At 41.1% G+C, this 23,245-nt stretch overlaps 1 protein-coding gene and 1 long non-coding RNA gene across 10 annotated transcripts in view; one reads left to right on the top strand and one right to left on the bottom strand.

The window, feature by feature from the left end:
* Window positions 1-23,245, bottom strand: part of Itpr1 (inositol 1,4,5-trisphosphate receptor type 1) — a 343,520-nt gene that overhangs the window by 258,571 nt on the left and 61,704 nt on the right. The window lies entirely within an intron of this gene.
* LOC121136737 lies at window positions 328-2,385 on the top strand. Its single transcript, XR_005873833.1, has 2 exons — window positions 328-463; window positions 1,754-2,385. It is a non-coding gene; the product is annotated as an uncharacterized LOC121136737 (long non-coding RNA).

Raw genomic sequence — 23,245 nt, 5'->3', positions numbered from 1 at the left:
CCCCCCCTGAAACCGGCACCAAATGCAACTGCCTGCTTTCAAAATAAATAAACATATAAAGCAACAGGTTTTTTTCTTTTCTTATCTTTTTTTTTTTTTTTAGTGTTCTCCCCTGAGCCAGGAGCAAGGACTAACTCCATTAACCACACTTCCTCTCCTCCCCCTTCTCCATCTCCACCTTTCATCAGGAAGGATCTAACTTTCATTCTCCATACTACAAACTTCCTTTTTAGGCTAAAACACAAAATAAACAGTCTCCAAGAAATATGCCACGCCTTCTCATCTCTCTTATACTCAAATTTTTGTTTTGTTTTGTTTTTTCAGACAGAGTTTCTCTGTTGTGTGTAGCCCTGCCTGTCCTGGACCTCACTCTGCAGACCGGGCTGGCCTCGAAATGGAATTATTTTTAAAGTGATGCTGCTTGGATTACTTAGAAGGAAGACAGGAGTCCAGACCCCAGCAGGTGAAGGAGTAGGGGTGGTAGCAAGAGTGAGAACAAGACTTTGCAAACAGTGAACACACTAAGATTATTCTGTGATGCCAGAGGCAAGAGTTAAGAGAATAGCTAATCATGAGCTCCTTACAACTGGGGATATGGATCTTTACTGTAATCGGGGTTAGCTATCCCTCAGAGGGATAAGATGAAGCCCCTAAAGAGGCAGAGAGAAAGCAGAGCCAGAAAGGATAACTGGGGAAAAGGCACTCTAGGCAGCAGGATCCTGAGAAGTTCGAGAAGGAAAAAGCCCTCTTTGGGCTCTGGAAAAAGCCAAAACAAAAAAACAAAAAACAAAACAAACCAAAACCAAAACCAGCATACTCTGGAGCCCTGGTTTCAGAAGGAAGTTTATACTTAACTATATACATTATAGGTAAACATCTCATTAGCCAGAGGCCAACGATCACCAGCCCTGGAGCCAGTGAGAATCCATTAAGATACCCCATCAAACCAGGAGCCCCAAGCTTCAAGGAAGCTCTGGTTCTCCTCAGGAGATGGAAGGGGGAAATAGTGTCTGAAATGGGTGAAAAGGCCCTTTCCAGGAATAAGGAACTCCACATCTGACCAAATAAGGCAAGTGAAAGCAAAGGCCAAGGAGGGCCTTCCTCTAGGCAGCCAGCAGGATGGCAGGGACAGGCACCCCACCTCTAGCCTGGTTGGCTGGACTGTGGCTGGAAAGAGAAGACAGTAAGAGCTATAAAGGTGAAAAGAGAGGGCTGAGGAGAAGGCTGGGATATACTGCTTCCACCCCTTGCACGGGCTTGGTCTGGGATCCTTCAGATGGTCCGAGCTGCTATGCACATCCTGTAAAACAGTGCAAACCGGCAGAGTCTGGTACTAGAATTCAAAACTAACTGTTTCCTTTCTCAAATCCCCAAGGACAGATTCCGAGTCCAAAGCTTAGATATGACCTCAGTGTTACATATGAGCCTATATAATCAACTTCCATTTTTCAGAATGAAAACAACTACAAGGCTTATTTCATGGAAGTATTTATTTCACTGTATTTTTTCTTTTTGGTTTCCAAATTAAGTCCAAATTTCATGTTTTAGGAAATCTCCTTATAGAAGAAATGACTCGGTTCTTTAAAATATATATTTCCTCATCCCATATGCCAAAAGTCCTTTATATGTGAGAAAATTTTAAATAAACACCATAGGAAAAGATTGCTATAGCTATAATAAAGGTTGGTTGTAGGAGAGGAAAAAAAAACCCTCTATATTGGGCTTAAGCTTAGATTTTGCCACTGTTTTTCAGAAATGTCACCAGACCAGAGAGTGTGGGCAGACGACAAGAGAAGACAGAAGCACAGACATGGTTGGGAGGAGAACACATTCCACAGATTTTTCCAGAAAACCTAGTGCTGCTTTCCATTTCCTTGAGCCATGTGGGTTTCCAAAAGCAAATCAGCTCACTGGAAAATGAAACAGATGGCAAGAAACCGTCACAGCCCGGAAAAGAAGCTTGTGAAGGGTTAAATGCTCAAAAACCAGTATGTCACCTAAAACAGCATGTCAACTGTGTCAGCCTTCCAGGAGCAGAGTCCTGCCTATCCACTTCCGCTTTATGCAATGTGGCCTCTCACTTACCCTCTAGCATCTTTATGTTTTGGAAGTCTGGAACAAATCCTGCAAGCCGCAGCAATGTAGAGAGGTGCCCAAGGCTGTGTGCATCGTGACCCTGACCCAAGGCAGAAGAAGGTGGAGAGCACAGGCTGGTGAGAGATGAGGATATGATCACTTTTCCTAAATACACTCAGAATTGGGTCAGCTGGCTCACCCTAGACACACCTAGGTGGGGGTGTTCCACACACTAGCAGAAACCCAATCTTTAGGTTGTAAACTAGTCAGCTATTCCTTTGGCATGTTCTAACACTTCACCTGAAAGTTTGTTTGTTTTTGTTGTTGGTGGTGGTTTTTTTTTTTTTTTTGTGGCAGGGGTGGAGGGGCACGACACATGGACACAGATATACTTAAGGTATCCAATTTCTAGGCTCAGAGGTTGGTGTCTGGGGCTAGTTCTGTGATTTCGTGGAGTACATTTGATCTGACTTGACAGTTCAGTACCTGTCAGTGCATTAAGGCCAGAATTAGATCTTCTCAGGCCTGTACATAGCATAAGCTTAGGAGACACTATCAGAAGCAGGAAATGAGCTGAGCACTTTAAAAACCCTAAAGATCTGGTCTCTCAATGACTCTAACCTATGTTTTCTTTATTCCCACCTACTCTCTATCTTACTTTCTAAAAAATACAAAACAAAATGAACAAAATACATCTTCAAAACCCAAGACCCAGGTAGATTTCTTTTAGGCAATAAGAAATAAGAGAAAGGAGGGAAAAATCTGTTAGCAGCTTGTGTCGGCAAGATGACATTTCGAGTCCCCAGGGAGCAGCAGTATGTGTCCCTCCAACAACAGAAAAGCGTTGAAATGAAATGAACGTAGTTCTAGGGCACAATTTCTGGCCTGTAAGACTGAGTTATATCCAGGGCATAAAACAACATGATTCCCCCCACAGTCATTTTTGCATCGCAAATGATTTCTGAGCATTTGACTATTTTTAGCATTTCATACAGTGGAGTCTGCACAAAGCAAAAATAGATGTTTGCTTCATATAAGACTTGTAATGGGGTGGGCGTTGCTTGTTGTCCCAGACTTATTTAATACTAAATTGAGATGGTCCCAATATAGTTTACCACTATCATCTCACATTTTTCTAAAAGAGGCTTATGTAGAACATGGCAAGCCATCTAAACACAAGTACAAGAAGACAACATACACCATGCTTGTCTAGAAGCGCCGCAAGCAAGGATGCCAGGAGTTCTGAATCCTCAAGTGAGCACGGTTCAGGAATGACAACAGCAGCATGGGGATGGGCTTCATCCTCATAAGGGTTCCACCTGGGGCCGGACCATGGGGTCTCTTCTTACTGCAGTTGCTGCCTTTGGCACTGGCCGGCTAACCTGGCTCTAGCTGCAACCACGAAGCACGGTCTAAGGTGGCCAGGCTCTCAGGCTTGCTCGCGTCCCTTCTGAAGTTTCTCAGTAGAATTACATGGAAATGTTGACTACCTGAAACAGGTGGTATGTTCCCTTTCTGAAATGCTGAGTGGGTCGGTCACAGTTAAATCCTATGAGTTACATAATCCAGAGGGAGAGAGTTTAATTCAAGCTGCTCTAGCAGCTAACACAATGCTTGCTTGTTCATGGGAAACAGTGTTTGCTGGTTGGCAGTGGAAACCTTTATTCCCCTTTCCTGAGGATCTACCCTCAAGGACACCACTCTGGGCTTTGCATGTTCAATTCAGCCCCTAAACCTGCCCAGAGAGAGTCTACTATGATGAGATCTCCAATTCCCACTCAAGGAGAAGGAGAACAGAACAGTTGTGTGGAACACAGCTGTGGGGCAGCAGAGTCACAGGCACAAGCTATAACACTGGGGGTCAACTCTCTGGACCTCTTGTAATCTCCCTAGAGCCTCCCAGGAATATTTGCTATCAAGCCATTGATAGGGGAGATTAGATAACTATGCTAATTGGAATAAATGGTTCAGTAGTTCTTATAGAGCTGAACAGTGGAGACCTTGGGGCCCTCCTGTTCCATCACTTTTAAAACAGAAACAAGTGACAGAAAAAAGTTTTAAAAAATACTTGTCAGAACTACTGATTAGTTTTTTTTTCTTCTTTATTTTTATTTAAGTTAGAAACAAGCTTGTTTCACAGTCAATCCCAGCTCCCTCTCCTCTCCCTCCCCTCATCCACTGCTCTCCTCACCAGTCCCCCAGCCCCCTACCCAATCTACACTCCGATCTCCAAGGAGGGTGACACCCTCCATGGTGGATCGCCAGAATACTAACCAGTTTCTTATTTCATCTGATGTTTAACTTTCCTCTTCATCCCAGAATGCTTGTAATGCTAATTCTCTCTATCAGAACAGATATAAATATACTGACTTTAAAAATTAAAGACAATTTAATATTAACTGTCCAATCCCACTAAAACAACTGTATTTTCACATAATCTAGGCATCTCACTCTGAACAGCTAATGATCTTGATTTTATTTGTGGAAATGTGCAGGGGAGTGAAGCTGTTTAAGGAAAGCGAAGAGAGGCAATCCCCCAGAAGGAGTATGCCCAACCTTCTTCCATACATCACTGGGAATTGGTAAAGCACAGTGCGTTACCTAGGAATCACAACTGTGGATTCTCTCCAGTGAAAACTCAAGCACAACACATCTTCTAAGGTGAACCTTCCCACAGCAAAGAAACAAGAGCAGTAACAGACTTCCTGCTTAAAAGAAAGCCACCGAAGAGGGATGCGCTCAAATAATAACTCATCGAAATATCTGTTCTCTAAGCACACCTAGGCAGGCAACCAGCAATTTCATAATTAATGCTCCTATTAGGAGAAATAATTTTCCATGAAGTCAGCTCTGGGTCATTACATAATCCTACCAAGTGCTGGGATTAAAAGTGTGCACCACCACTACCCAGCAAGATGTTATCACTATATAATAATTCCAAAGCTAAAAATTACCTACTTGCATTTTAATTAATTTCCTGCAATGTTCTATGAGCTACATACACATTTCACAGTATTGTCTCATTTAATTATCAAAACAAACATCCTTTAACAAAATTTGAGGCTGCAAGAACTTAAGGATTTTTATAGTATCACATAGCCAGAAACTAACCTATGGCAATCTACCTCCAGCATGTGTCCCAAAGCTACTGTATTGAGTCTGAATATTCAGCACCAGTGATCACAGAGTCACTTGCAGGTTTGACTATATGGAACTAAACATATGTTTCAATAGGCTGAAATTAGTAATATCAAGTGAGCCATTATTTTTTTCCATTGGGTTAAAATTGCAGTTATTTTGACATTTTCATGACACTATAGAACGAAAAGACAGCTTGACCTCTGGAGCACTACTCTTTCTTTTCTGGTTTTTGTTTGTTTTGACTTTTTTATTTAAGTTAGAAAAAAGCTTGTTTCACATGTCAATCCCAGCTCCCTCTCCCTCCCCTCCTCCATCGCCCTCTCCACCAGGCCTCCCAGTCCCCCACCCAATCTCCACTCCAATCCCCAGGGAGGGTGAGGCACTCCATGGTGGATCTCCAGTAACTGTCATTTCATCCAGGGCAGGGCGTGGGCCCTCTCCCAAGAGTCCAGGCAGAGAGCATCTTTTATTGTGGGATGGGCACTCAAAGTCTATTTGTACGCCAGGGATAAATACTACCCAAAGCCCCATAGATTACCTAGGCCTCCTATCAGACACCCACATTCAGAGGGTCTGGGTCAATGCCATGCTTTCCACACAGCCATAAATTTGGGGTCCAAGAGCTCCCCCTTGTTCAGGTCAACTACTTCAGTGGGTTAAACCAGCCCAGTCTTAACTCATTTCTCCCTTTCTGTCACTGAATTCCAGGGGTTCAGTTCAGTGTTTAGCTGTGGGTGTCTACCTCTGTTTCAGTCAGGCTCTGGATGAAGGTTCTGTTTCCCAGACTCTCTGGCAGTGGGATTGTAGGCTGGCACTCCCCAGATTCATGTCTAAAATCCATATATGAGTGAGTACATACAACATTTCTCTTTTTGTGACTGGGTTACTTCACTCAGGATGGTTTCTCCCAGTGCCATCCATTTGCCTGCAAATTTCAAGATTCCATTGTTTTTTTTTCCACTGAATAGTACTTCATTGTGTAAATGTACCACATTTTCTCTATCCACTCTTCAGTTGAGGGACATCTAGGTTGCTTCCAGGTTCTGGCTATTACAAATAATGCTGCTATGAACACAGTGGAACAGACATCCTTGTTGTATGAATGGGCATCTTCTGGGTATATGCCTAGGAGTAGAATGGCTGGGTCTTGTGGTAGACTGATTCCCCTTTTCCTGAGGAATCTCCATACTGATTTCCAAAGTGGCTGTACAAGTTTTCACTCCCACCAGCAATGGACGAATGTTCCCCTTTCTCCACATCCTCTCCAGCATAAACTGTCATTGGAGTTTTTTACTTTAGCCATTCTGACAGGAGGAAGAAGGTATCTCAGAGTTGTTTTGATTTGCATTTCCCTGATGGCTAGGGGATGTTGAGCACTTTCTCAAGTGTCTCTCAACCATTTTAGACTCCTCTACTGAGGATTTTCTATTTAGTTCTGTACCCCACTTTTTGATTGGATCCTTTGGTGTTCTGGATACTTGCTTTTTGAGTTCTTTGTAAATTTTGGAGATCAGCCCTCTGTCAGATGTGGGGTTAGTGAATATCTTTTCCCAACCTGTGGATTGCCTTTTTGTATTGCTGACTATGCCATTTGCCTTACAGAAGCTTGTCAGTTTCAGGAGGTCCCATTTATTAATTGTCGATCTCAGTGTCTGTGCTACTGGAGTTATGTTCAGGAAGCAGTCTCATGTACCAATTTGTTCAAGGGTGCCTCCTACTTTCTCTTCTAACAGGTTCAGTGTGGCTGGATTTATATTAGATCCATTTGGATTTAAGTTTTGTGCATGATGATAGACATATATCTATCTGCAGTCTTCTACATGTCAGCCTCCAGTTATGCCAGCAACATTTGTTGAAGATGCTTTCTTTTTTTCCATTGTATAATTTCACTGTCAAAGATCAGGTGTTCATTCGTGTATGGGTTAATGCTGGAGTGTTCAATTCAATTCCATTGGTCTGTCTATTTTTGTGCCAATACCAAACTGTTTTCAGGACTATAGCTCTGAAATACAGCTTGAAGTCAGGGATGGTGATGCCTCCGGATGTTGCCTTGTTGAACAGGGTTATTTTCGCTATTCTGGGTCTCTTATTTTTCCATACAAAGTTGAGAATTGTTCTTTCAAGGTCTGTGAAGAATTGTGCTGGGATTTTAATGGGGATTGCATTAAATCAGTATATTGCTTTTGGTAAGATTGCCATTTTTACTATGTTGATCCTACCTATCCAAGAGCATGGGAGATCTTTCCATTTTCTGGTATCTTCTTTAATTCCTTTCTTTAAAGACTGAAAGTGATTGCTATACAGGTCTTTTACTTGTTTGGTTAGCACTACCCCAAGGTATTTTATGTTGTTTGTGGCTATTGTAAAGGGCGGTGTTTCTCTGATTTCTTTCTCAGCCCTTTTATTGTAGCCCATTAGTAGGGCTAATGATTTTCTTGAGTTGATCTTTTATCCTGCCACATTGCTGAAGGTATTTATCAGCTGTAGGAGTCACTGGTAGTTTTTTTGGGTCACTTATGTAAACTATCATATCATCTGGAAATAGTGAAAGTTTGACCTCTTCCTTTCCAATTTGTACCCCCTTGATCTCCTTTTGTTGTCGTATTGCTCTAGCTAGAACTTCAAGGACAAAATTGAAAAGTCATGGAGAGAGTGGATAGCCTAGTCTTGTTACTGATTTTAGAGGAATTGCATTGAGTTTCTGTCCATTTAGTTTGATGTTGACTGTTGGTTTACTGTATATAGCTTTTATTATGTTAAGTAAGTTCCTGTTATCCCGGATCTCTCCAAGACCTTTATCATGAAGGGGTGTTGGATTTTGTCAAAGGCTTTTTCAGCATCTAGTGAGATGATTATATGATTTTTGTTTCTCAGCTTGTTTATATGGTGGGTTATATTGATGGATTTTCATATGTTGAACCATCCCTGCATCCCTGGAATGAAGCTTACTTGATCATGGTGGATGTGTTTTCTGATGTGTTCTTGGATCCGATTTGCCAGTATTTTATTGAGTATTTTTGCATCAATGTTCATGAGGGATATTGGTCTGAAGATGTCTTTCTTAGTTGTGTCTTTGTGTAGCTTGGGTATCAAGGTTATTGAAGCCTCATAGAAAGAGTTTGGCAAAGACAACTTCTGCTTCTACTGGGTGGAATACTTTGAGAAGAATTGGTATAAGCTGTTCTTTGAATTTCTGTACTGGAGCCATCTGGACCTGGGCTTTTTTTTATTGGGAGACTCTTGATGACTGCTTCTGAGGTTCAGTTATAAATGTCTTTTAGCATAGAGTTACACAAAGACTAAATGTGCTCATAGGTAAAGTCTAAGAGACACAGAAACCTTCTAAGATTGTTCCTCTGTAGCACCTGTTCTTGGGGACATCTCAGGGTTGCTCTGATAAAACACTATGGCCAAAAGCAACTTGGGGAGGAAAGGGTTTATTTCAGCTTACACCTTAGTAGCCCGCCAACCAGGGAAGTCGGGAGGAACCTGAAATATGAACTGAAGCAGAGGCCATAGAGGGATGCTCTTACTGGCTTGTTCCATGGCTGTTCAGCCTGCTTTCTTATACTGTCCAGGACTGCCTACTTAGAGGGGGCACAGTCCTCCAACATCATCATTATCAAGACAATTATCAAGACTCACCTACAGGTCAATCTTATGGAGGCATGTAAACAAAGATTCTCTCTTCTCAGATATATCTAGATGTATGTCAAGTCAACAACAACACAAAAAATAACCAGAAGAAGAACTCCACCCATTTTAATCATGGTAGTCACAAGAACATCTCAACTCTTCAATCTCAGGCACAAATGTTGGCCCGGAGATCATGGTACACATGATTCTATTAGCAATGAGGACTCAAACACCAAGGAATCTCACCACAGAATACATGCGCATGGAGCAGAGTAAGTACTGATGTCTTTTCTAGCTCTGAAGACATCTCAGAGCCCACATTCCTCACTGGCAAGGCAACCTTGACTAGAAACTAAAATTGTAATCTTGTCATGTGATGGACTTCTCAGGAGAGCACAGACTCTGTGTAAGTCACATACCTTCACAGAGAAGGGTATATTTGGGCTTATTGTTTAAGAGGACATGGCCCGTCCTGTCAAGGGTGGCATGGGATGTGGGAGATCCAGTCACATGGCTTCCACAGTTTAGGAAGCAGGGTTGGATGACTGCTGGAGTTCAGCTTGCTTCCTCTTTTCAACATAGTTTGGGACCTCTCCTTTGGGATGGTCAGCCTACATTTAGGGTGAGTCTTCCTAGCATACTTTACCTAATCTAGAAACTCCTTCACAAATAGGCACAGAAAGTTGTCCCACCTGGATGTTAGATCCTGTCAAGGTAACAGTATTAGTCACCACAGGGTCTATTCCACAAAGGTAGGAAATTAATTAAAAGGATTGAAACCAAACTGTTTGCTCCAACATTGCTACATTATCTGATACTGTCATTCAAAAGAAAAACAACAAAAATCACCCCAGGAATTAAAAAAAATACCTAATAAAGCTATTTGCTGGAAAATCGTATGCAATTAAAATTTTTAACCCCATATCAAACAATTTTTGTAAAAAGAAATACACCCACATAAAAACTCAATGTGTTCACTTCACAACCTTTAAAGAGCCCAAGAGTGTCAAGCATTAGAGCTATGTGAAAATAATAATTTTTCTCATTCTACATGCCATAAACAAATTATGAGTCAGAAGGGCTAATATTTCAATATGTTTATAAAATGTGTAATTTTACTGTCACTGGTTATTGTATGAGCTTCAGAGAAAAAGGTTACCACCCTTCGAGTTTCTGAGTCAGCATGGAATGTGTTAATTACTGCTGTATGATGGAGGAGTGGGGCTGAGGGGAGGCTTAGTGGGCAAGCACTTGCTGGGAAGGCATGGGAACTGGAGTTTAGACTCCTAGCACTCACATACATGTCAGGTTGGCAGGGCCACCTGTGATCTACGGCTCAGGAGACTACGATCTGAGTAAGCCCTGTTTGAACTAGCCAAATCATCAAGCTCTGGGTTCAAGTTGGCAACCTTGCCTTAATGTACAGATTGAGAGTAGTTGATGTCAACCCTATGAACTCCGAAAATGCATGCATATAAACCTGTGTTCGCATGCTCACACACACACACACACACACACACACACACACACAGAAACTCCACATACACAAACACACAGGGAATTTTTTTTTAATCTGAAGGGGGATGCAGTCAGAAAATCGGAGATTCAGCCATCTAAATGTACTGAAGTTAGAGACTCCCAGCACAGGCAACCTAACACCCTTTGTACTTCTTCTACATAATTTGTCACACTTTAATTGCAGTCTGAACTGCTACAGTGGAACAGTTGGTGAACTCAAAAACAGCTTATCCTATCCAAAATGGTATTATAATTTTTCATAAGGTCCAATAAGGTTAGAGATTAGAAAAGACAAGCTTGTCCATCGAGAAGCCATTTTTCAGTAGGAGAGATGTTTTTAAAGTAACAGTGTATCTTTCCAATATAAGTAGGGAAAGTACAAATAACACAATCAAAAGTAATAAAATCCCTACCACCACCAAGAAGATCTCTAGTGACCTAAAAAGCCCCTCACAGCTCTAGATATCTTCTTTTACCCTGTGGGTTCTGTCTCTGTCTCTCTGTCTCTCTGTCTCTGTCTCTCTGTCTCTGTCTCTCTCTCTCTCTCTCTCTGCCTCCCTCCCCCTCTCTCTCTAATTCAATCATTGTAGAGAATCCTAAACAATATAAAAATAAATCTACCATACACACCCAGCTATACTATTCACTGGCATATCCTACACTGTAGATAATTGTTCAGCCATGTTTATCAGATCATTATTTACAATAGCTAGGAAATAGACACAACCTAAATTTTCCTCAATTGATGAGTAACAAAAAATATGGTATATATTCATTTCATTTTCTGAGACAGTCTCTCAATGGACCTGGAGATCGCCATTTTAGCTACACAGCTGGCCCCTGGACCTGTCTCTTCCTACCTCTAAGTACGGGGGTTACAGGCACACATCAACACAGGCTTTCACGCAAGTGCCAGGGAAATGAACTGAAGTCTCCATGCTTGCACAGCATGCACTTTACCCACAAACTATCTCCACAGCCTGTGACTAGCACCATTTTAAAAAAGAAACATCAGGGGTTTTTAGACATTCCCACCATTATTGACACACATACAAACACCAACACCACTCTTCTCCAATACAAGGTCATTGTTGAATCCTGTAAATATACACACAAACATATCTCTGCATGTGTTTTATGTACCATGTGTATCCCTGGTGCCCATGAAGTTATAGATGGTGATGAACCACAATAAGGCTCTATAGCTCTAGGAATTAAACTTGGGTACAATGGAAGAGCAGCAAGTACTCTTTTACTCGCTGAGACATCTTACCAGCCCGTTGTTCACTCTTAAATACATCACAATAACAAAATGAACCAGTGGCCAGGCGTTGGTGGCACATGCCTTTAATCCCAGCACTCGGGAGGAAGAGGCAGGCAGATCTCTGTGAGTTGGAGACCAGCCCGGTCTACCGAGTGAGTTCCAGAACAGGCTCCAAAACAACACAAAGAACCCCTGCCTGGAAAAACCAAAACAAAACAAAAACAAAAAACCAATGGTTGAAAGCCCACACTTGCTTTCTATTACACGTGCATGCACCAAGCCCCCTGTGCTAACAGTGAAGTCTGGAGAGATGATAATCAACATTCTCCCTGAAGGCAACGGTATCTTCATGTGCTGTTCAGGTAATAGTATTTTACCTTCGAAGCATAATATTAAAGGTCTAGAATCAAAGCTTCTTATTCTGGCTTCTCCATCATAATCATCCGTCTATAAAAGAAGCCAAGATGGTGACTAGATAAATCCAGTTTAAATTTTCTCTGACTTCTGTCAATTCTCCCTCAAAAGATACATTTGACCCCATTAATTTCCCTTCCTGTAATATGTCATCCCTAATGCTAACAGTAGCCTAAACCTGTAGTCTTCTCATTGACTCTATCCAGCAGAAGGGGAAGTCTGCATGTACCATGGTGGGTTGGTTTTCTTATGGATACTTATTCAATCAGGTGTGGTGGCCTCTGATCTAAGATTTAGGAAGATAAGGCAAGAGGGTTTCAAGCTCAAGGCTAGCCTGTGCTACACAGTAAGATGACCCCTCCCCATCTCAAAATGGCAGAAGAGGCCAATGAGATGGCTCAGGGGGCAAAATCACTTCCCACGCAAACAGGTCTGGCAACCTGGGTTTGATCCCTAGCACCCACATACATAAAGGAGAAAAGAAAGAACCAGCCCCACACATTGTACACTAATCCTCTACCCTCCAGGCATGCAATGTGGCACATACATCCCCGCACATATCACACAGGGACACACAGTAATAATACGATTTTTTTTAATATAGGGGAAGTTTTTTTTTTTACTGAGGCAAAATATAACATGTAGAAAGTATACAAACTGTTTAGTAGAGAACAGCAATTTTCAAAGGAAACTCATTTATGTGAGTAGCCCCCAGACCAAGAAGTTAAATGACTCTGGGACCCTAGGAGTATCCCTCTGGTGCCCATGTCCAATCATCATTGGGTCTCTTGTAATCAATAGGTCCCTGGTTACCTATCAAGACCCTAGCAAACCTGCAGTTTTGTTTTAAACACCGGGACTAGCAGACTAGTAAGGCTGAAATAGTCTCAGGGTGAGAGGAGGCGTGAACAGGCAAAGACAATGTTCCAGTCCTAGGACAAAATCACAGAGACTGAGGCATCGGCAGCATGCTTCCCCAGCATGGAAGGCCATGTAAGGTAAAAGACCTGTGCTTAGATCCATGTGAAGCTCCTTATAATTGAATGAATGTCTCCATCAGCATAACTTCATCAGAAACCCAGTCATGAGAAAACAATGCAATAATACACAATTCTAATCCCACAGTCCCCAAAGTCAAGAGCAGCAGGTGGGAAGATACCAGAAATATCCCAAACCAACTGGGAAGAAAAGCCCATTGTTTGTGGCTTTATATTTTGGTGTCTTTAACAAGGAGGGCAAGAGGAAATTCCATTATATAATCCACAGATTTGTCAATGGACCATCTCCCCTGCAGGAGGAATTTCTGGCTTTGTGCTGTGATGCTTACTTCTAACAAGCAGTCTTTGGACAAATGAGGCACTGCTCTCACATTACAATAGGAAATGGAACTGCAGGTAATAACAAGCAGCCAAGATTCAGTTAGGAAAGGTGAACAGAGGCCAAGAGGACCAAGACAGACAGTTGTCATCAATCCCTGAACTGTTTTTAGTTAGAGGAGCCATCGCTACTTTCCTGCTCAAAGCAGGCCCAGAACTCAAGGAGAGCTGCAGAAATCAAGTGGAATCCAGTTAGAGGTGTTTTCCTTACTAAGAATCTCACATGTGTATGAGCTATCTCTGTCACCATGCCAAAAGCTGTTCCGATGTAAGAGCAAACTTAATAATATTCTTTTATTTTCTTATCCCACAAATATTTTAATGAGCACCTCTGTGTGTGTGTGTGTGTGTATGTGTGTATGTGTGTGTCTGTGTGTGTATGTGTGTTTCTCAAGGCAGGGTTCTCTGTGTAGCTCAGACTGTCTTGGAACTTGCTCTGTAGACCAGGCTGGCTTCCAACTCACAGAGATCCGCCTGCCTCTGCCTCCTGCGTGCCGGCATTAAAGGCCCACCATCACTGGGCCTGTTGAGCAGCTTTTAAATTCAGGCCATCTTTCAGATACTGAGATGGAATCTCTGCATTCAAGAGGTTTACATTTGCTCAGGGGAGACAGCTAGTAAAGTCACAAATAAAGACAGTCTGATTTCTTTGAAGGGAGCAAATAACACAACGAGAGCAGAGAGTCTAGAGGCGGCTCACAAAGACTGTCTTTTCAGAAGCAGGTTGGGGAGCACACTAAAGAGGTTATTACTCAGTAGCACTTGAATTACAGGAAGGTGTGGATCAATGTCCATGAACACAGCCCCTCAAGCTAAGGGTACCCTGAAGTGGGAAAAACCTTGCTGTACTTAAAATAGGTGACTAAAGCCAAGCCATTGCGGGCATGGATGCTTTGGATGTTACAAACCCAGAAAACAATTTCAGGTCTTCTCAAAATGATGGTAGTCAACTGTGTTTACCTAAAAGAGAACGGGAGGGAGCCGGGCTACTTATTCAATTTATTATTGTGCAAAGTTGCAGAGAGAAAAGTCCCAGTTAGAAGATCAGGGTAATGGTCCAAAATGAGCTGATCATGGCAAGGAAAGGGTGACAGTGATGAGAACTGATGGGGATGAGAAACTGATGTAGGATATAATGTGCATCTAAATCAAGTGGGTTTGCAATGGACTAGATAAGAAAAAGAGAGGGGGGAGAAAAGGAACTAGGGAAACAGCTTTGCACTGCCTATCATGTGCAAAGCCTTCAGGTTGATCTTTGGCACTGACAGTTTAAAAAAGGAAAAGAAAAACATACTTCTTTTCTATGTGAGATCCTGCCCCTAGACAGATAGACAGACAGACAGACAGATAGATAGATCGATCTCAAGGCTTGACTAAACATGAGGAAGTTAGAATTCTTTACACTATTACTGGGATTATAAAACAGTGCTACTACTATGGAAAAGACTATGAAGGTTATTTAAAAATAAAAATTAGAGTTAACATATGATCCAGCAAGTCCACTTCTCAACAAATAATCAAATATTTGAGAGAAGGATTCAATGAGAGATCTGCATTTCCATGGTCACAGCAGCAATATCCATATGATTCAAATGGTGTGACAGGCAGACGATTAAACAAACAATGAAATCAACTTGCACACAAAATGAAGAAATCCTGTATGTTACAGACTACAACACAGATAAGCTCCATAGTACTATTATGTGAAATAAACCAGTCATAAAACACAAACACCTCACGATTCTACATACATGAGGTATCTAACAGAGCTGGGTGTGATGGCATACAACTGTAATCTCAGCACTCGGGAGGCTGAGGCAGGAGACTCACAGTGAATTTAGAGACCATCCTGGGCTGCATAGCAAAGTCCTGTCTCTAAAAACAAAGTAGGAAAACTCACAGAAACAGAAGTAGAACTGTGGTTACTCAAACAAGGGAAAAGAATAAAAGAAAAAAATGGTTGTTGGATATAGTTTTAGATGCAAACTGAAAAAGTTCAACAATGTGAACGTACTTAGCAATGCCAAATGAGATACTTAAAAATTCCTGAGCTGGAAAATTTTATGCTTTTTTAAAAGCCACAAATAAAAATTAAGAAATAAAGCATATCCATGTGTTTAAGATGCTAGTAAATGACAAGACAAAACATGTTAAAGAACAAAACTTTGAAGCTCTATTTAATCGGCATTGGATTACATTTTCTGGTTCACTTTCCTTTATAATGTACACAGTATGTTAGATCTATAATTTATCCATATAACTGAAAATAATTTAGCCAATGAATAGAAAGAGAAGTTACTGACTTCTTAACTTTTTTGGTAAGTGTTCACCAAAGTTGCCTTTAAGAAGTATCACAATAAGGGCCTTTAAATTGCCAGTTACCAACCCTGTGGTGTGTGAATTGTCCAAATCAAGCTGTAATCTTCTTACCCACTTTGAAATGCCTTTTTGCTTAATCCATAGCTGGCCAAAGAAAGTGAACAAAATTTGGGACACAGTATGTTCCTATTAATGGACTTTGTTGTTCTATTTGTATTTGCTATTAATAAAGGCTGATTAGGGAAGACTCAAGAGCCACTCAGCACAAAAAAGAAAAATAAATTAACCAAGACTCCCAAGGGTTACACAAGTAAAAAAAAAATGACACTGATGACTGATAAATGCAAGAATTCAAGTGGTCCAGTTAGGGTACAAGTTTGAAATGGCCACAGGATACATAAGTGGAGCTATGCAATCAAACAGAGTATGCTGAGTCTGTGGCTCAAGGGAATTGTCAAGGCTAGAGGCAGAAACTTGTGGATCTTTGGCATGGTAATATAAAGTCCTGAGCCTTCGACTATGTGATGAATAACTGAAGAGAAAGAGATGAAGACAGAACTCAGTTCTGCTCAAGACTGGACAGTGGAAGAAACAGTCCATGAGCTAGGGGTTGGGAATATGAATTTTCACTCAGACAATGAGATAACTGTGAGAGTTGAACTCAAAATCCTCATAGAATTAAGTCTGAGGCATCCACACTGAATCCTTACAATAAAGACTGAGAGAGAAGAAACGAGCAGAAATGAAAGAAGGTTCATGAACCCAATGAACAAAAGACAATCGCCTGGAGTCTAACACGTCCCCTGCCCGTCTTCTCTTGGTTCCTATTGTCATACAGTTGTGATCTTGCCTTCTATACTTATATTAATCTTGAAGCCAATGAGTAGGTTTCTGTTTTTTATCACCAAATGATTCCGGATAAAGACCTAAGGAATAGGAACACTGTATGATATTAAAATGTGATATCAGCCAGCTGTTCTGGGTAAAAGCTGCCAATCTTACAAGATAAACAGAGGTATAACTCAATGATAGAGAACCTGCCTAATGCGTGTAAGGCCATGTGTTAAATCCTTAGAACTGCAAAATAAAATTTAAAAAGAAATCTTGTGAGGTAAATTGCATCATTTGGTTCCAGGTCTCATTCCTTCATGTGTCCATGCCCTTTGCCTTGTATATCAGTGCCAAGCTATAATGGGTGGAGTGACCTTGTCTACCCTTGACTGTGGGTTCTGCCCAAAGGGACATGCTTTGGATGAGTTGGATAGGTCACCTGATCAAGCAGTCAGTCAACACCAAGGCACTTGGGCAGACTAATACAACATGAGCAGAGCCTCTGCACTGCAGACACATTAACAGTATGCACCATGCTATGTGCTACTAAGGTTTTGTGACTACTGTGGTGTAGTAAAGATAATAATAATGAATGGATGTGGTCAGCTTCTTTCCTATTCAGTTATCACCACTAGACAATCCCCTCCCCCAGCATGAATTAAAAGTAATTGATATCACAAAAATATGAACATACAGGCATGTTCCACCTGCAGCCAATGATAAAACTATAAAGGTGGCCCAACACAAAATATTTAAACATTTTAAAGGGTCTTTTGTTTTGGCAATTTTGACTTTGTATTTTAGTTTGTTATTGTTGTTTTGTAACTCAACTGAGAAGGTCTCAGGTATTAACTTTGAGGATGACAATGTCATGTCATAATAGCAAGTCTGGACATACCTGCTAAATGATACAGAATCTGGTTAATCTATAAGTAATTTTAACAGGTAAACAAAATGAAACAAGGCAATTGGACACTCAGACTCTTCTATTTAAGACTTGCAGTCCAGGTGGCTACAATACTCAAAGCACAGCCTCTTTCCTTTCAAGAGGTCTTTTATTCTTTCCTCATAGACACATCATTCATCTTCAAAGAACGCTTATAGCTCTGCTTGTCCTTCTAGCTCAAGCAGTATCCTGACTTCCAAAAGCATTGATTCTCAGAATGTGTTAAATGTGCTCATGTTGGCAGCCTTCATAAACGCTGCTCACACACTATAACAAATTTTGAAGAGAACGAAGTGTTAAAGTTGCCAATAAACTACAACGAATGACCTAGACCACTGAAACTGTACTTAAGCCTCCAAATGTGAGTGCAGTGCAATGCTCAGTGGGTACAGGGGCTTGCCACACTGACCTGGAGATCTTTCTTCAACCCTCAGGGTTCACATAAAGGTAAATAGAACTGACTCCACAAACATGTCCCCTGACCTCCACATATACTCTGTGCCATGTGCACCCACACACAACATCATGCATGGGCATTCAGAACTACAGGCAAAAAATTCAGTTATTTTTCAAATGTGTGGAAATATTTGATGCTTCAAATTAAAGTGGAACTCAAATGTAGAGTTGAGAGAAGACAGGAAATAAACAGTAACAGGACCTTTAGCTATTATTCTGGACTCATAAACGCAAGAATGCCAATAAATATCAGTTGTGGTTAGCCAACAGTTTAAAAATACTAAATTCCCATAGGAAGCCCTTTCCTTGAACCCGAATTTAACTGTCTTCAGCTCTTTAATAGTCATTCATAAAAAACAATCTTCATTAAATATGTATAAATGCATCAAACAGCTATCTTCGGAAACAAGATTAAAAAATTTCTAAAACTATGCAACTCCCATGACAAGCTTTAAGACCTATTCTCAAATACCAAAATATCCATGTTCCCACTGAAAGGTACTGCAAACCAGCTGTATTTGATTTCCTGGTCTGGAAAAATGTGGATCACTGCTTCCCAGTCTTAAAATTCTGGAGTCCATGAATCCTACTGATACACAAGAAAGTGTGTCTTCAAAGGTGCAGTTGGAAGGAAGGCTCCAGACATATACTACAGCCTTCTAGCTTCTGGAGGGCTCAACACAGAAGACAAGTAAGGCATAACTTCTCACACAATGAGCTCTGTTCTGTGGCAGTCCCTGTTCCTTATTCCCAGAGGAAGTGTGGACACGAAGAGAAGTGCACTTCTAAGACTCTAAAAGGTGATGTGCTTTTGTTTACAAAATTAATATGTTAGTTTAATTTTTGTATTCCTAGAAATACAGATACACAAATATATTCTAACATTAGAATTTAATCAAAAATGATAAAAACAAAACTTGATTTTTGCACGAAAGACTAGAGCTTAAGGGAACACATCTTCTTTCACAGCATCACCAGAACGAACTTGCCTTTTTAAAAGCGAATCTATTCACGCTGGTTTTTTGGCTTTAAAGTTCTCATTTCCTTGGATTATACAGGAAAAGGCTCATATAATTTAAACATAGTAGGAAACAGAAAAAAAAACTTTCTCTACGGAGTCTTCATCAACATTTCTAGCCTCATCTGGAACCTGTGTTGCGTGATCATGCGGTCCCACTACACTCCAGCCACACAGAGAACATTCGTCACTTCAGCTACGGCCTTTCATATCTCCTTGATTGCGCAAGCTCCATGTGTTTGCTGAAGTGACCCTTATCCAATAGGTTTGACACCTATCCATGTGTAAGACTTCCCTCACCTTGGAGCCACCCTCTTCTCAGCCTAAGACCCATCCAAGCCCTCTTCCATACACCGTTCTCTACATGACCACCCACACTGAACATGGAACTTAGTCGTTTACTCAAGGACCTCCGTGCCCGAGAAAGAAAGGCAGGACTAACATCTTACTATATACTGGGATCTTCTCTACAGGATGTAACAGGTAACAGCAGAGCTCTGGAGAACAGGGAGTGGAGATTACTAGAATAGGAGAGAAGTTGAAATAGAAAAAGAGGAAAGTATGCACACACCCTGAGAGACAATCTGGATACCAGCAACACAGTATGAACACGGGGAGAATACTAACTTGTGTTCTGTAGTTATCCAAAAGAGCATCTCTGGTCATTTTATTGTGAAACGCTCATCAGTATCCACTCTTCTCAGCCTAACAAAATACATATTGTTAGTATCAATATGTTGTAACAACACAGAGAAGTATTAAAAGACCTTCCCTAACCATGAGAGGCAGACACAGGGTTCAAATGTAGACTTTTTACTCTATCTTGCCTTACTGCTCAAAATGTACATCCCAGAAGTGAGGAGTTCCTAAAACCAGGATGAGGGGAAGATGAGAAGGATATCACCTAGTAAAAACTCAGGTAGCCTGACAGTAGAGAAAATGGAGAGAAGGAAAATGTTTCCACCACTCCTGATACAGAAGAGTACCCAGCACTGTCAAGGTCAGGGGCAGGCTAGTTATTTCTGGTCCAGAATCATATGGGTTTGACAGGCGGACCACCTCAGGAAAGGTGAAGGAGAAAAGAGGTATACATCCTACATTTATAACATAAGGAATTTAGGAACAATTCTGCTTCTTCGGTGTGTTTAAAGTTGTGTGTGTGTGTGTGTGTGTGTGTGTGTGTGTGTGTCCGTCCATCCTGGCTCACACAATACTATTTCTCTCCCTTTCCACTTTGACTAGGTCTTGAACTATGACATTGCCTAGCCTCATTCTTGCCTTAACTGACCCACCTATTTCTTACCTTTCAGCTGTATTTATTTGGAACTGAGGTTCTAGAAGCTGTTTCAACAGACACAAGCCTGCTTGCAGGGGAAACTAGAATAAAGGTCATTGCATTCTGAAAAAAAAAACCCAACTATGGTGCTACACTACTCACACACATAGTGTTCCTCAACTAGCCACTTGAAAAGCAATTGTCAACTCTCTTGAGCTGAAAGAGCACAGCTTTAAAAGATTCTCGATTTGCTTTCCAATTTGGCTTACGAATTCTTACAAGTCATTGACATTTTTATTTATTTATCCTGTGAATTTATGGCTATCCTTTCTCACCTCCAACACAATTTACTTAAGTTCATTTGAGGACATGTGCAGCTCGTTGTGCAGGGATTTGGCTACCAGAAGAGTAATAGGCAAGATACACCTAGGCATTATGCTATTTGGATTCATGATGAGCAACTCTAGCCTTCCTGGTACAGGCCACAAGACAAATGGTAAGAAAGGATAAGAGCGAGGAAATAACTGTACCCCAACATTCATGAACGTCAGGTCATTTTGCAGAGTAATATTCCTAGCAAAATATAAGAATTGCTTTTCGTATGACTTCGGTATTGATCTCCAAACTTCTAAAGCTACAGTCAACTTAATTTCCTAAAAGTTCATCATAAAACCAATCTCAACATCACATTTCCATTCTATGTTCTCTTCTATTCAATGGTCTACGGAATCCTACCACGTCAATCAGTAACCAATCAGAATTTCATCTCAGGAAGATGGGTGATGCAGCCTTTCACCTTGGGAGAACTTTGTCCCACATGCCAAGGGAGCTTCTGTCCCAAAAGGATGGACAGAGCCTCTTTATTCCTTGGCAATAGGATAGAACATTCAATTTAAATTATCATGAGCATTTCATCTTCAGAGTGCTTCACAAACGTTAATGACTTAACTTGAAGGTTAAGTTATATGGCATTGCTCAATATCATGAGAGGATCTTTTGGGACCATAAGAGTCACTAAAGAAACTGGGGATGGAACATGAAAGGTAAGAAACATCTCCAACAATGAGAAATGCCTTTTGCTAGTGGATTGGTGCCTACAGGAAACTCCTATTAGTAGTTTTGACTACTTTGTCTACTTACCAGTTTAAAAACTCAGTATGAAGAACAGTTTTAAAACTAGAAAGTGAGGGCAAAGTCTCCTAGCAGAAGTGAGGTTGGGTTCCCTCAAGTGCAAAGTGATAGCAGTTATAACACCACCTCTAGGAGGTGCTTTGGATGAGTTGCAAACTCCCGAGCAGCCTGGAGCCTAGCACAGCTCAATAAACAGTAGTTAACACAGATTAGAAAGGGGCACAGTTCCCAGACACCTACTCTGAAAACTAGTTCCAAAGGCTCTGAATTAGTAGATACTATACCTATTTGTAGGAGACAATGAATTCTGCCAAATCACACATACTTTTGTTGTGGGTTGACTCATGCAATAAAACACCATAAACAAGATGGTTTATAAACAAGTAGGAATTGTTCACAAGTCTGTAGGCAGAGAAGTACACATTAAAATTCCTGACAAACTTGCTTTACTGAAAGTCCAGTTCCCTGTGTACTCAAAGCATGGTAGGTACTGAAAAGAGATACAGGTTCTCTCTTGGACCGTGTGTGTGTGTGTGTGTGTGTGTGTGTGTGTGTGTGTGTGTGTGTGTGTGTGTGTGTGTGTGTGTGCGCGCGCGCGCGCGCGTGCGTGTGCGTGCATGTGCATACCCTGAATATATGCCTGTGTACCATATGTGTGTGTGGGACCCACAGAGGCCAGAAGAGGGCCTCAGATCCATTGGAACTGGAGTTACAGCCAGTTGTTAGTCACCAAGTGGGTGCTGGGAATCAAACCCAGGTCTTCTAGAAGAGGAGTCAGTGTTCTCAAACACTGCTCCAACTCCATGGGCCTCTTTCTATAAGGCGACTATCATAATATAAATGGGAAATGTTCCCATATGCTCATGTGCTTGGACACACAATCCTCAGTATATCTGCTTCTGGTTCCTGCCAACACTTTTTGTGTCCTAATTCGCCAAGATGGGGTGTGCAGGAGTGGCTGGCTCCCATCACCTCACTCCTTCCACCATACCTTACCTACAAGGACAGACACTATTCTTGGAAACCAACGGTCAAAATAAACTCCTCCTCCCTTACATTGTAATACATTTTCAAGTATAATGCCATATTGAAAAGAGGTATATTTAGAGAGTAACAAGTCACGTGAATGTCAAGGAGGACACTGGTACATAGCAGCCAAAGCCAACCAACAACAAAAGAAGTATTCTGTCACAAAACTGAGGGTCAGTTTCCGAATAACACAGCAGAACTCTCACGACCTACTCACTTCCCAAAGGCATTATGTCTTGATTATCATCTCCATGGCTATTAGGTTTCACAAAAGGAATTATTTTGTACAAAAGTATACACATGATATTAAAATGTGATATTATAGGGTCATTGCAAATGCAGTTAGTTAGACATAGGTCAAACTGACACAGAGCCGACCCTACTTGTTATGACTGCTTTAAAAATAACTATAATTGTGGCTGGAGAGCTAGATAGATCAGTGGTTAAGAACCTGTACTGCTCTTAAAGAGGACCAGAGTTTAATTCCCAGCATCCACACAAGGTAGTTCACAATTGCCTATAACTCCAGCTTCAGGGAATCGAATGTATACATGGGCACGCTCACATAGATCTATATATACACAATTAAAAGTAAAAATAAATCTTTCAAAATAGTTACAGGGCTGTTGAGATGGCTCAGTGGGTAAAGCACTTGCCACCAAGCCCAACAACCTGAGTGCAATCCCCTGACCCAGTCAGTGAAAGGACAGAACCAGGAAATGGACTCCATCAAGATGTTCTCTGACTTACATTCACATATAAACACAAAAATAACTAAGTTTAATAAAGTTTTGAAATTATAATTCTATATTGC

This window comes from Mesocricetus auratus, unplaced genomic scaffold, assembly GCF_017639785.1.
Source record: "Mesocricetus auratus isolate SY011 unplaced genomic scaffold, BCM_Maur_2.0 Super-Scaffold_100676, whole genome shotgun sequence".
Taxonomy (NCBI): domain Eukaryota; kingdom Metazoa; phylum Chordata; class Mammalia; order Rodentia; family Cricetidae; genus Mesocricetus; species Mesocricetus auratus.
This window is presented reverse-complemented; position numbering and strand designations above follow the sequence as displayed.